The sequence below is a fragment of the Pleurodeles waltl genome, chromosome 8, assembly GCF_031143425.1.
Source record: "Pleurodeles waltl isolate 20211129_DDA chromosome 8, aPleWal1.hap1.20221129, whole genome shotgun sequence".
NCBI lineage: Eukaryota > Metazoa > Chordata > Amphibia > Caudata > Salamandridae > Pleurodeles > Pleurodeles waltl.
The window spans coordinates 307,375,030-307,387,680 of NC_090447.1; positions in this window are offsets into that span (position 1 = coordinate 307,375,030).

Consider the following 12,651-nt stretch of genomic DNA (forward strand, 5'->3'; position numbering starts at 1 on the left):
GTCTTCTGAAGGAAAGCAGGTCATGGGTCCATCTCAGGTCAGACGGGAGGGTGTTCCAGGTCTTGGCGGTGAGGAAAGAGAACGATCTGCCACCCGAGGATCTGTGCCAGATGCGGGGGATTGAGGCGGGAAGCAAGGTTGGCGGAGCGGAGATTCCGGGTGGAGGTGTAGAAGCTGAGTCTGCTGTTCAGGTAGGTCTGTCCGGTGTTGTGGAGTGCTTTGTGTGTGTGGGTGAGGAGCTTGAAGGTGATCCTCTTGTCGACGGGGAGCCAGTGAAGGACTCTTAGGTGGGGGGTGATGTGGCTGTGGCGAGGGATGTTGAGGATGAGTCGGGCGGAGGCGTTTTGGATTCGTTGTAGGTGTTTGGATGGGATGCCGGCGTAGAGGACGTTGCCGTAGTCGAGTCTGCTGCTGACGAGGGCCTGGGTTACTGTTTTTCTTGTTTCGGTTGGGATCCATTTGTAGACTCTGCGAAGCATGCAGAGGGTGTTGTAGCAGGTGGAGGAGACGCCGTTGACTTGTTTTGACGTGGAGAGGGACGAGTCGAGGATGAAGCCGAGGTTTCGTGCGCTGTCGGTGGGTGTCGGGGGGAGCCCAGCGAGGCCGGCCACCATGAGTCGTCTCAGGCGGAGTGGGTGGACCCAAGGATGAGAACCTCTGTTTTGTCCGAGTTCGGTTTTAGCCGGCTGCCTCTCATCCAGTCGGCGATGGCTTTCAGTCCCTCATGGAGGTTGGTTTTGGCGGTACATCAAATCACTGTAAGCACTGCACAGACACAGGTCCTTTTCTCACCACTGAACTCCAATGTTGGAAAATGGGTGGTTGGTTGACTGGGATATAAGTGCTAGTCAAGCAGCAACCACACCTCTAGTTAGAGTAAGGTCCAGGCAACCCTAAATTAACCTGTTCTCAACCTCTCATAATGTGGCACAGAGAAGTCAGGTTAACCTTAGAGACAATGTTTTAAGTATTTGTGCAACACTTCAAACAGTAAAACAGTAAGAACACCACACAAAAAAGATTCTACACTAGGTTAGAAACATAGATCAAGATTTAATAAATAAAACAAGACCAAAATGACAAAAACCCAATTTGTAGAACGTAGATATTGGAATTTCACATTTTATGTAAAAATACTGCCAAGAAGCACAAAGCAATACTGTGGATCTCTGGTCTCCCCGGACCAGGCCAAAGCCACAAGCTCAGGCCAACCACGATGGAGCATGGGTCAGATACAGGGATCCAGTTGGGCCTGCTGAACAAAGCATTTAAATCCTGGTTGCAGAGCACTACGTTGATCCAAGGCAAAGTTGCGTCATGCAGCTGAGGCAATGTGTCAGTTCAGGCAAGGCTGTGGTGCAAGGTACTCTGTCGTTGACACTGAGGATCCATCGATGGGGCTTGCGATACGAAAGCCGGTGTCAAGGATGTGTTGCGCAGTCGAGGCAATACACTGGTCCTGATGAGCGGTGATGCTGCCATGCGGAGTTTGGGAATAATTGCCCAGGCTGCCGTCGATGGGAGATGCAAGGAGATTGTGCAGGGAAAAGCGGTGCACAGCAGCAGTTCCAAAGGCGATGCGTCAAACCCATGATCCGGGATGCGAAGTGATGCAAGTCTTTTGCAATGGGTCCAAACCAAACAACAGCATTGAAGCTTCAGTTCTCCTCAGCGGAGGAGAATCATTGGTTCTGATCGGGGATGCAAAAAGAACAAATGATGAAATGATGGATGGAATGCTGAACAAGGTCAAACATTCACCCCCAGTACAGAGATATGGGCCTAAATCCATCGTTCTTTTGCTACCCATGCCATTCCAGTTTGGACCCAGCCATATGCAAATCAGTCCAGCCCGAACTGCCAGGTCAGGTCTTCCCTGGACTGGAAACAAGCATCCAGTGACCAGTTTCGGGATATCATCCCTCCTCAGCTAGGCTAGCTCGAATCCAGTGACATTGGGAGAACGGGACCCACATCTGGGCATACCCTTCCCACTTAGGGCGACAAATGCAAAAAGAACAAATGATGGATGGAAGGCTGAACAATGTTAAACATTCACCCCCAGTACAGAGACTTGGGCCTAAATCCATTGTTTTTTTGCTACCCAACCCATTCCAATTTGGAGCCAGCCATATCCAAATCAGTCTTGACCCTGTTCCCCAAGGGAACAGTCCAGCATGAAATGCCAGTTCAGTTCTTTCCTGGACTGAAAACAAGCATCCTGGGACCGGTTTTGGTGTATCACTACTCCTCAGCCAGGCTAGCTGAAATCCAGTGGCATGGGGAGCACTGGACCCACGTCTGGCAATACCCTTCCCACTTAGTGTGACAAATGCAAAAAGAACAAATGATGGACTGAATGTTGAACAATGTCAAACATTCACCTCTAGTACAGAGATGTGGGCCTAAATCTGTTACATTTTTGCTTCCCATGCCATTCCAGCTTGGACCCAGCCATTTGCAAACCAGTCTTGACCCTCTTCCCCAAGGGAACAGTCCAGCCCGAACTGCTAGGTCAGATCCTCCCTGGACTGGAAAGAAGCATCCTGGGATCGGGGATGCATCACTCAACAGAGAGGATGTGTTGCATTTGATGGTAAGCATCTTAGGCCCATTTCCAAGGGACCAAGACTGGGGTGGCACCACTTGGCAGGGTAGACTCACAGATGACGGAGAAAAGGTGAAGAAGCAGAGGGCTTGGAAGTATTTTATGTTCCTTGTACTTCAGATCAGGAGGCAATCCAAATAGTCCTTGGAGTCACTCTGGGTTCACGTGATGCAGGTCTAGTCCTTTCACAGAGGCAGAGGGCAGCAGGCATCAGTTCAGCATAGCAAAGCAGTATACAGCAGAGGGCAGTCCAGCAGAGTGGCAGTTCTTCAGTAGCGCAGCAGGCCTTCTTGGCAGTATCCACGGGTCCAGAAGTGTATTGAAGTGGTGGTGTCTGAGTATACCCACTGGTGTCTTTGAAGTGGGGGAGACTTCAAAGAAAAGCCTTTGACATACACAGAGGCTCTGCCCTTCCTGCCCTGGCCCCAGGCTTACTACAGGGGTGTATGCAGCCCTTTGTGTGGGGATAGAACATAGCCTATTCAGGTGTAAGTGAGGCTGGTTTCAGCTCCTCCCTCCCATCCTGCCAGAATGACCATCTATACACACATAAGCTACCATTGTGGGTGGCTGTCTAGGATGAATACACAAACTTCAGCTGTCACCCACCCCAGATGTGTGATCAGAGACAGGCAGTGGGCATCAAATGGCTAAAGTAGAATAGGCCAACTTTATAGAAGTGGCATTTTCAGAATTGCAATTTAAAATCTGACTTCACTAAAATGTAGGATTTCAAATTGTGAATCATGAGACACCAAACCGGAAATAATTATCTCTTCCTATTTAGAAATTACACTTATAAATTGTTAAAAAGCACCCCAATGTTATCCTATCAGAGCGATAGGCCTAGCAGTAGTGAAAGATGAATTTTAATTTTTCACTACTAGGACATGTAAAACTCAAATACATTGCACCCTGCCCCCTGGGTTGTCCTCGGCATACCCTGGCCGTGACTTATATGTATTAAAAAGGAATGTTGGAGCCTGGCAAAAGGATTATTTTGCCAGGTTGGCATGGCAGTATAGAACTGCAGATACAGGTTATGCAATGCCAGGCCTGAGCTATGGTTAGAGGGATACTTAGGTGGGTAGCACAAACAGTACTACAGGCCAATTAGCAGCATTTAATAAGCAGGCCCTAGACACATGTAGTGCACTTTACTAGTGACCTGCAAGTAAACTGGTTTTGTCAATTGGACATAAGCCTATACTATTGTGTTTAGAAGAGAGAGCAGAAGAACATTACCACTGGTTAGCAGTGATAAAGTACACGGAGTCCTAATATCAGCAAAACGAGGTCAGAAAAGTTGAGGAGGCAGGCAAAAAGTTGGGGGAAAGAGCACCCTAAGGCTTTCAGGTCTAACTAAACCATAGACATTTTGACTTGCTCAATGAATTGGGGAATGAAAGTCTGCTTCATTTATGTTTTTACTCTCTATAAAGTCCCATGGAGCAATGAACAATTGCAGAGTAACCATTCTCAATGGTATATATTTTATCATCTAGTTCACGCCTTTGAAGTCCAAAATAGAAGAAAACCTTCCACCTGATTTGGGAACAAAAATAGAATTGCCTAAAATATGTGTTGCCTTTGTGATTGACCAACTGTCCGGCCTGCAAACCCCGATATGCCCCAGCAAAAATCTTTTGAGTTGATCAATTGCCTTTGCAGGGACCAATGCTTGTTTACAGAGACCAATGCTTGTTTGCAGAAACCAATGCTTGTTGGAACTGATGTTTGTTAGAGACCAATGCTTGATTGGGAACATGTGTTGCACAAGCCTCCAGCGTCCCTATGACTCAGACTGAGGGTGGCTCCCTATGACTCAGACTGGATGTGGCTGGATGCAGCAGGTATTTTAACCACATCCGGCCTGAGTGAATTACTTCCTATAAAGGTCACCGGCTGCAGAGAAGGAATCTCTGCTCCTCCACTTTTGATCTTCACGTTCTGCTCTGTCCAGCGTCTTGGAGGCCCTTCCTGGAAGAAGAGGAGACCAAAGGAATTAACCCCTAAAAAGACAGTAATGCGCGGTGCGCGATTTGAGAACATTTATTGCTTAAACATGATTTTGCTGTCTTGAAACTTGATAAGCGAATGTTCTAGGATGGGATGTTCCTGAAAGGGCACATTTTTGTTTTTTAAAGTCATTGGGATGCTCGCCGCTTGTCATGGCATAACGCTTATTGTAGTTTCTTGCATTATACCACAGAAAGGAGTTTCTATTGAACAATTATTACGAAAATGACATACTGTGAACACGTTTATCATCGCCGAGTTTAATGTGGAATTTCTATTGTTGTTTACGATACTCAGTGACAATATGTTTATTGTCACTGAGTTCAAAGTGGCATTTGCATTATTTCAATGTGTTGCTGGTGATGCAGAACATTATGTGGTTGGTGCTTAAACAAAGTTGAAGCTTAACTGTGCCATACTCAAAATTACGCTGTAATTTAACAGTGAAAAGCCTGTTTTTGTGCAGCTGAACACTATTAATTATCCCTATGTTTTCATTGTAGTACCACATGAACTGCAAAACTTGATATTATCCCTTTGTTTTCAGTGTGATTTAAACACTGAATTGTGTTCCTCGCAATATTAGCACAGTACAATGATTAACCCATGAATATCTTGAGGATCTAATTCCTTGAGGGTTTGTTGTTATTACTGTTGCCTGTGTAAATGTCTGTGAGTCGAGTGAGTCATCACCTTGGGAAAACTCATCAAGGTGAAACACTTGAGGTAACCACTGAACAGCAAGGAACATCCAGGTAGGCTTAATTAAGGTGACAAGGGACTAATCTGGGATCACAGTGGGAGTAGTTATAGACGGTATAGGACGTTCAAGGCTTTTATTTAATTCCAGGTAATCCACATCATTTCTGAAAATTCCTAGGGTGAGGGAGAGCCATCAAAACTGGGAAAGGAGACCCCAACAGGTACATCTAGCTTGCACATCATAGTTTAACAGTATAGTATACATGGGTTATGAGATATTAGTTATTTGACTGCTGTGTAATTTATAATAGGAAAAACAAACTCTTCAAGAACCATCACTAGGCATCCGGAACCAGCCCTGTGACTCCAGCGTCTCCCTCCTTTTCTCATCCATCCCCTTTCCCCTGGGATGTTGTGGTTCTGATCATTTGTATTTATGTGGGAGGCACTCAACATTTAGGTGGAATTGGGAATAAGCAGTTTGGTCAACATTTTGTCTCTGTGGGACGAACAGGTTAGTGCTTGACATCAACTAGATCTAGAGTGTATTAGTCCTCTAAGGTCTCTGTCCCACTCAGAAGTGCCTGGTGGTGAACTATGTGCCTCAAAAGAGTAGCAATTTTGAACAATGGTTCCATGGGACGATGTTAAAACTTGATAGGCTATTGTTTTATATTTTTTTATTTTTACTACTCATTATCTCATTATGGATGCATAAGAGCTCAATAATGAAAAGGATGTTGACTTTCTGGGGATATTTCAGATGTTGGGCTTGGTATAAAACATATAGGGCCATATTTATACTTTTTGACGCAAAACTGCGCTAGCGCAGTTTTGCGTCAAAAAAATTAGCGCCGGCTAACGCCATTCTGAAGCACCATGCGGGCGCTGTATATAATCAATGACGTTAGCCGGCGTTAGCCGCCGGCTCTGCCTGGTGTGCGTGGAAAAAAACGACGTACACCAGGCAGCGCCGGCGTAGGGGGATATGGAGCTTGGGCGTCAAAAAATGGGGCAAGTCAGGCTGAGGCAAATTTTTCGCCTCAACCCGATTTGTGCCATTTTTTTCGACTCCCAACCCCCATAGAAATGACTCCTGTCTTAGCAAAGACAGGAGTCATGCCCCCTTGCCCAATGGCCATGCCCAGGGGACTTCTGTCCCCTGGGCATGGTCATTGGGCATAGTGGCATGTAAGGGGGCACAAATCAGGCCCCCCTATGCCACAAAAAAAAAAAAAAAATGACTTACCTGAACTTACCTTAATGTCCCTGGGATGGGTCCCTCCAGCCTTGGGTGTCCTCCTGGGGTGGGCAAGGGTGACAGTGGGTGTCCCTGGGGGCATGGGAGGGCACCTCTGGGCTCCTTCAGAGCCCACAGGTCCCTTAATGCCTGCCTTTTCCAGGCGCTAAAAAACAGCGCAAAAGCGGCCGTACGTCATTTTTTTTGACCCGCCCACTCCCGGGCGTGAATTTTGCCCGGGAGTGTAAATACGGCGCAAATGCCTCGGAGTCAATTTTTTAGACGGGAACGCCTACCTTGCATCTCATTAACGCAAAGTAGGTGTCCACGCTAAAAAATGACGCAAACTCCATGGACTTTGGCGCTAGACGCATCTAACGCCAAAGTATAAATATGGAGTTAGTTTTGCGTCGGAATTGCGTAAAAAAAAACGGCGCAATTCCGGCGCAAACGGAGTATAAATATGCCCCCTAATATGGGTATAGTGGGTTTTGATTTGCTTCAAATATTTATGTTCTTTATTAGTCTTTGAAATTGTCATTCAACCCTGAATCAAACAGCTTTTGTACTAAAAAGAGAAGATGATTATTCAAAGTTCTTTGACTACCACCTAATTTCCAATGCTTTAGCCAGAGGATCACCTTATAGGGAAACAATCTCACACTGCCCTTGATAAAGACCACAACAAGCCAAAAAGGATGTCTCAAACAATCTGAGCTAACAGCTACAGATAGCCATAGAGGACTAGGATTTTCTCTATTCAGGATGCATCCAAACAAACTTTGACAGTCAATCTATGTTGTATGAAAGCCAAAGGCTGCATAAGTGCTTACTGCGATTGAAAAATGTGATGTTGCAAAAGAAAGTTTTATAGCTCCTTTTGCCCTTTTATCAAATCCATCTGGTTGGTCGCCTCTTTTCATGCTAAATACGATGAGAAGGCCATGCTTGCCACAATAGAATCCACTTAAGGCACCTCTGAACACATCTTTTGAAAGTCACTTGGTTTGTAACTCTTTTTCTTGAAAATCCAGATTTATCAATGCCTTTCCATTCTTACAACACCAGATGCCGTACAATTATTTGTAACAATATAGCATCAGGAAGAAGGGTATCATATGGAATATGGAAATCATATCTTATTTTTGTCTGATTCTTGGAATTCTGACAGTTTCTAATATAAGTGATTTCTTATAATTAAAATCCTTGAGCATATTTTCTTTTAGGCAAAGAAACTTGGTCATGATCATAAACTGCCAGGGCATCTTGGGAAGCAGCTGGAGCAAAGAATGTAGCTGAAGACCTTCCACTAATGGCAGTAAAAACTACTTCTGACATTATGGGGGTCATTACAACATTGGCGGTAAAAGCCGCTTACCGCCGTGCAGAAGACCGCCAATACACCGCCGCGGCTACGGAATTCCGCCACAGCTATTATGACACACATCTCGGAATCCGCCGAAATTCAGACACCCACACAAGTCCGTCACACCAAAGGTCAGTGATAAACTGGCGAAAACAAATCCTCCAACGTCACGCCAACAGAAACACGCCCATGCTATTACGACCCACGAATCCACGCGGCGGTCTTTCAACCGCGGTATTCCATTGGCGGTACACACCGCCACGCTCAAAATACACACACATCTCCAAAACACCGCCACATTGGACAATTCTAAATACACACACCTGATACACATACAAACACCACTCCCACACACCCAACACAATATAAAACACACACCCACATCACCCACAAACCCCTACGTCAAAAAATTAGAGACAAAGGCGACAGAGAGAGCACAGCAATAGACAACCCCACCACACAGAGGCACACGACACCATCACCCACACAACATCCATGCACAAAACACCCCACACCACTACACATCACCACACTAATCACCACATACACCACCCCACACATCACCTACACCACCCAATGGCACGCCAAAGACACTCCAGGTTTTCGGAGGGGAGCTCAGGGTCATGGTGGAGGAAATCGTATGGGTAGAGCCACAGCTATTTGGATCACAGGTGCAGCACACCTCTATAGCTAGGAAGATGGGGCTATGGCGAAGAATCGTGGACAGGGTCAAAGCAGTGGGACAGCACCCAAGAAATCGGGAGGACATCAGGAAGAGGTGGAACGACCTACGGGGGAAGGTACGTTCCGTGGTCTCCAGGCACAACATCGCGGTTCAGCGGACTGGCGGCGGACCTCCACCTCCTCCCCCACAACTAACAACATGGGAGGAGCAGGTCTTGACCATTATGCATCCTGAGGGCCTCAGAGGAGTCGGTGGAGCAATGGACACTGGTATGTCAAATCTTAACTATCATATCCCCCACCCTACCTGCATGCTATCACACACCCCCACCCTCACCCCCTCCCCTATCACTCAAACTCCTCACTAATGTACTAATAACACAAACCACACATCCCAACACCAAGCCCTGCATGACACAACAAAGCATGGACACCCATCACTAAAGCATGCCCACTGCACATACCCATAACAACCCCTAACCATCATCACACAAGCCCCCACACAGGAATGCTAGCACTGGGGTACACGCTCACCCACCCATTGCACACCATGACACACACACATGCAATAATCATGCTTTTATACCCCTGCAGGACCACTACCTAACGTCACCAGACAGGAGGGTCCAGACATCTCTACCCCACCCACAGAAGAGGCCCACAGTGATGACAGCAGCTCTGGCCAACTGGATCCAGATGACCAGCCCGGACCATCGTGGGCCTCGGTACAGTCGGTTCCCCTTGCACAGGCACAGCCCAACACTGACCTTCCACCCTCTGGAAACACCAGCACAGCACCCACCCAGCGGGCCCATACCTCCGTCCCCAGGACACGTCAATCAGCTGTGTGTCCAGCACTACAGGGAACCCAGGATAACCCACCACCCCAACAACAACAGGGACCTGGGGGCAGAGGTAGTGGGCACACGGTCCAGGGGATGGAGTCCCAGGAACACAGGGGAACTGGGAGGGCTACTGTGCGACAGGGGGCGGACAGGCCAAGGGAACCCACTCTCCACGAGGCCCTCTCCTCCATCATGGGAGCATACCACCACTCCCAGGAGACGATGGCTACGGTCCTGGCCAAGTTTCAGGAGACCCAGTGCCTGTCGGAGGAACAGTATTTGGGCTTCAGGGAAGAACTCAGAACCATCAGCTCCGCCCTGGGCACCATCGTAGGGGTGCTGAAGGACATACAGAACACCATGAGGGACACCGTGGCACTCCAAGGGGCCCCTGACACTAGCCTGGACGATGAACTGCCCACCACCTCCGCCGGCGCTAGTGGACAGGACACCCCACCACAGGACCACCACACCAGCACCCCAGCCCCTGCAGACGGAGAACCACCCCGCAAGCGGTCCCTGAGATCCAGGAACAGGACAGAGCACAATGGCAAGAACCCACCAAGAAATGAGACCACCCTGATTGTCATCCCACTGTCCCACTTTGTAACCCGGTCCATATTGGAACTGCCCCAGCTCCACTTCCTATGCCCATATTGGCAGTGCACCTGTGAGACTAATAGACTGGACTCTGCCATGGACATTCCTCCACCATCACCCCTCACCATTTTACCACCCCCTCCAATAATTAGCACTTCAATAAACACCCTTGAACCACAAAACAATCTGGAGTCAGTCTGTGATTTTGAAAATGTGTATTAGCTATGACAATGACAAAATCCGTTCTCAATAGTAATGTCAACATACCTATGTCACACATCACAAGTCCATGAAGGATGCAAGCAGATGACACACGTTGGTAACCACACCTGTGAAACCGTAATGGAAATGTACAACTCAGTTACCAAATACTGCTTGAAATTGACAGACAGGATAGAGGTAGAAGTGTGAAAGTAAATGTATTAGTAAAGAAAGTGTTCTCACCTGTGTGTCACTGGAAATATTGTTGTATGACTGAGTCCCTATTGTCAATTTCTTCTTCCTCTGCTTCCTCCTCATCACTGTCCACAGGCTCCACAGCTGCCACAACACCATCATCTGGACCATCCTCCTGCAGAAAAGGCACCTGGCATTGCAAAGCAAGATTGTGAAGCATACAGCAGGCGATGATGATCTGGCACACCTTCCTCGGTGAGTAGAATAGGGAACCACCTGTCATGTGGAGGCACCTGAACCTGGCCTTCAGGAGGCCGAAGGTGCGTTCGATCACCCTCCTAGTCCACCCATGGGCCTCATTGTAGCGTTCCTCTGCCCTGGTCCTGGGATTCCTCACTGGGGTCAATAGCCATGACAGGTTGGGGTAACCAGAGTCCCCTAATAGCCACACACGGTGCCTCTGGAGTTGTCCCATCACATAAGGTATGCTGCTATTCCGCAGGATGTAGGCGCCATGCACTGAGCCAGGGAACATAGCATTTACCTGCGAGATGTACTGGTCTGCCAAACATACCATCTGTACATTCATCGAATGATAACTCTTCCGGTTCCTGTACACCTGTTTACTCCTGTGGGGGGGGGACCAGAGCTACATGGGTCCCATCAATGGCACCTATGATGTTAGGGATATGGCCCAGGGCATAGAAGTCACCTTTAACTGTAGCCAAATCCTCCACCTGAGGGAAAACGATGTAGCTCCTCATGTGTTTCAGCAGGGCAGACAACACTCTGGACAACACGTTGGAAAACATATGCTGGGACATCCCTGATGCCATGGCCACTGTTGTTTGAAATGACCCACTTGCTAGGAAATGGAGCACTGATAGCACCTGCACTTGAGGGGGGATTCCTGTGGGATGGCGGATTGGTGACATAAGGTCTGGCTCCAACTGGGTACACAGTTCCTGGATTGTGGCATGGTCAAACCTGTAGGTGATGATTAAATGTTGCTCCTCCATTGTCAACAGGTCCACCAGCGGTCGGTACACCGGAGTATTCCGCCATCTCCTCACATGTCCCAGCTGACGGTGCCTAGAAAGGACAACAGCGACCACAGAGTCAAGCAATTCAGAGGTATGTACCCACAACTACACAGAACACGAAACAAAATTCCAAAAGTTGTCTGTATATGTGTTGAGTCCAGGCCTAGGTATGTGTGACGCAGTCGAAAATGAAGCCATGGGGGCCCCTGAAATGGCGGATGCCTGACCTCTAAAGTGGGACAATGGGATGTGAGGTAACTGCACTGGCGTTGTACACCGTTGCGGTAGGCGGTCGTAGACCGCGGCGCAATGCTGCATTGGTTAACATTGGACCCTATGGGTCCCAGGAGCCAAAGACGAAGTGCGCTGGCGGTGATGATACGCACCGCCGCGGACGTCACTGCCATTTTCTATCTGTTCAATGACTCGATACCTGATCTTCGACAGGAGAGGACCTACACTGCAAGTGCTGCTGTGACCTCGGTCTGGAAGAGACAATGGCACGTGCGTCTGGGGAAAGGGCCCCTGCCTTCACTGCACAGGAGTTGGAGAAGCTTGTGGACGGGGTCCTCCCCCAGTACACGCTACTCTACGGTCCCCCAGACCAACAGGTGGGTACATAGGGTGCAAGTTGTATGGGCTATGCCTGGGTGGAGAGGGCTGGATGTAAGAAGGAAGGGGGCAGAGTTCTGCGAGCATGAAGGAGTGTGAATGCATGGGCCACATGGCAAGGGCAGGGATGTGGGCCACTCACTTCGACGGTGCAGTTGGTAATGACTTCTCTTCTTCCACTGTACATGTCATGTAGGTCAGCGCCCACCAGAAGAAGGATATTTGGCGTGCCATCGCCAAGGACGTCCGGACCCTGGGGGTCCACCAGAGACGGAGCACCCACTGCCGTAAAAGATGGGTGGACATTCGCCGCTGGAGCAAGAAGACGGCGGAGGCTCAGCTGGGGATGGCCTCCCAACGTGGGAGGGGTGCCCGTCGCACCATGACCCCCCTGATGTTCAGGATCCTGGCGGTGGCCTGCCCGGAGTTGGATGGGCGCATGAGGGCATCACAGCAGACACAAGGGGGTGAGTACACTCTCATTCTGCTGACTTTGCGCGCAGTGGAGGGGTCTGGGTGGGGGAGGAGGGCTGTGG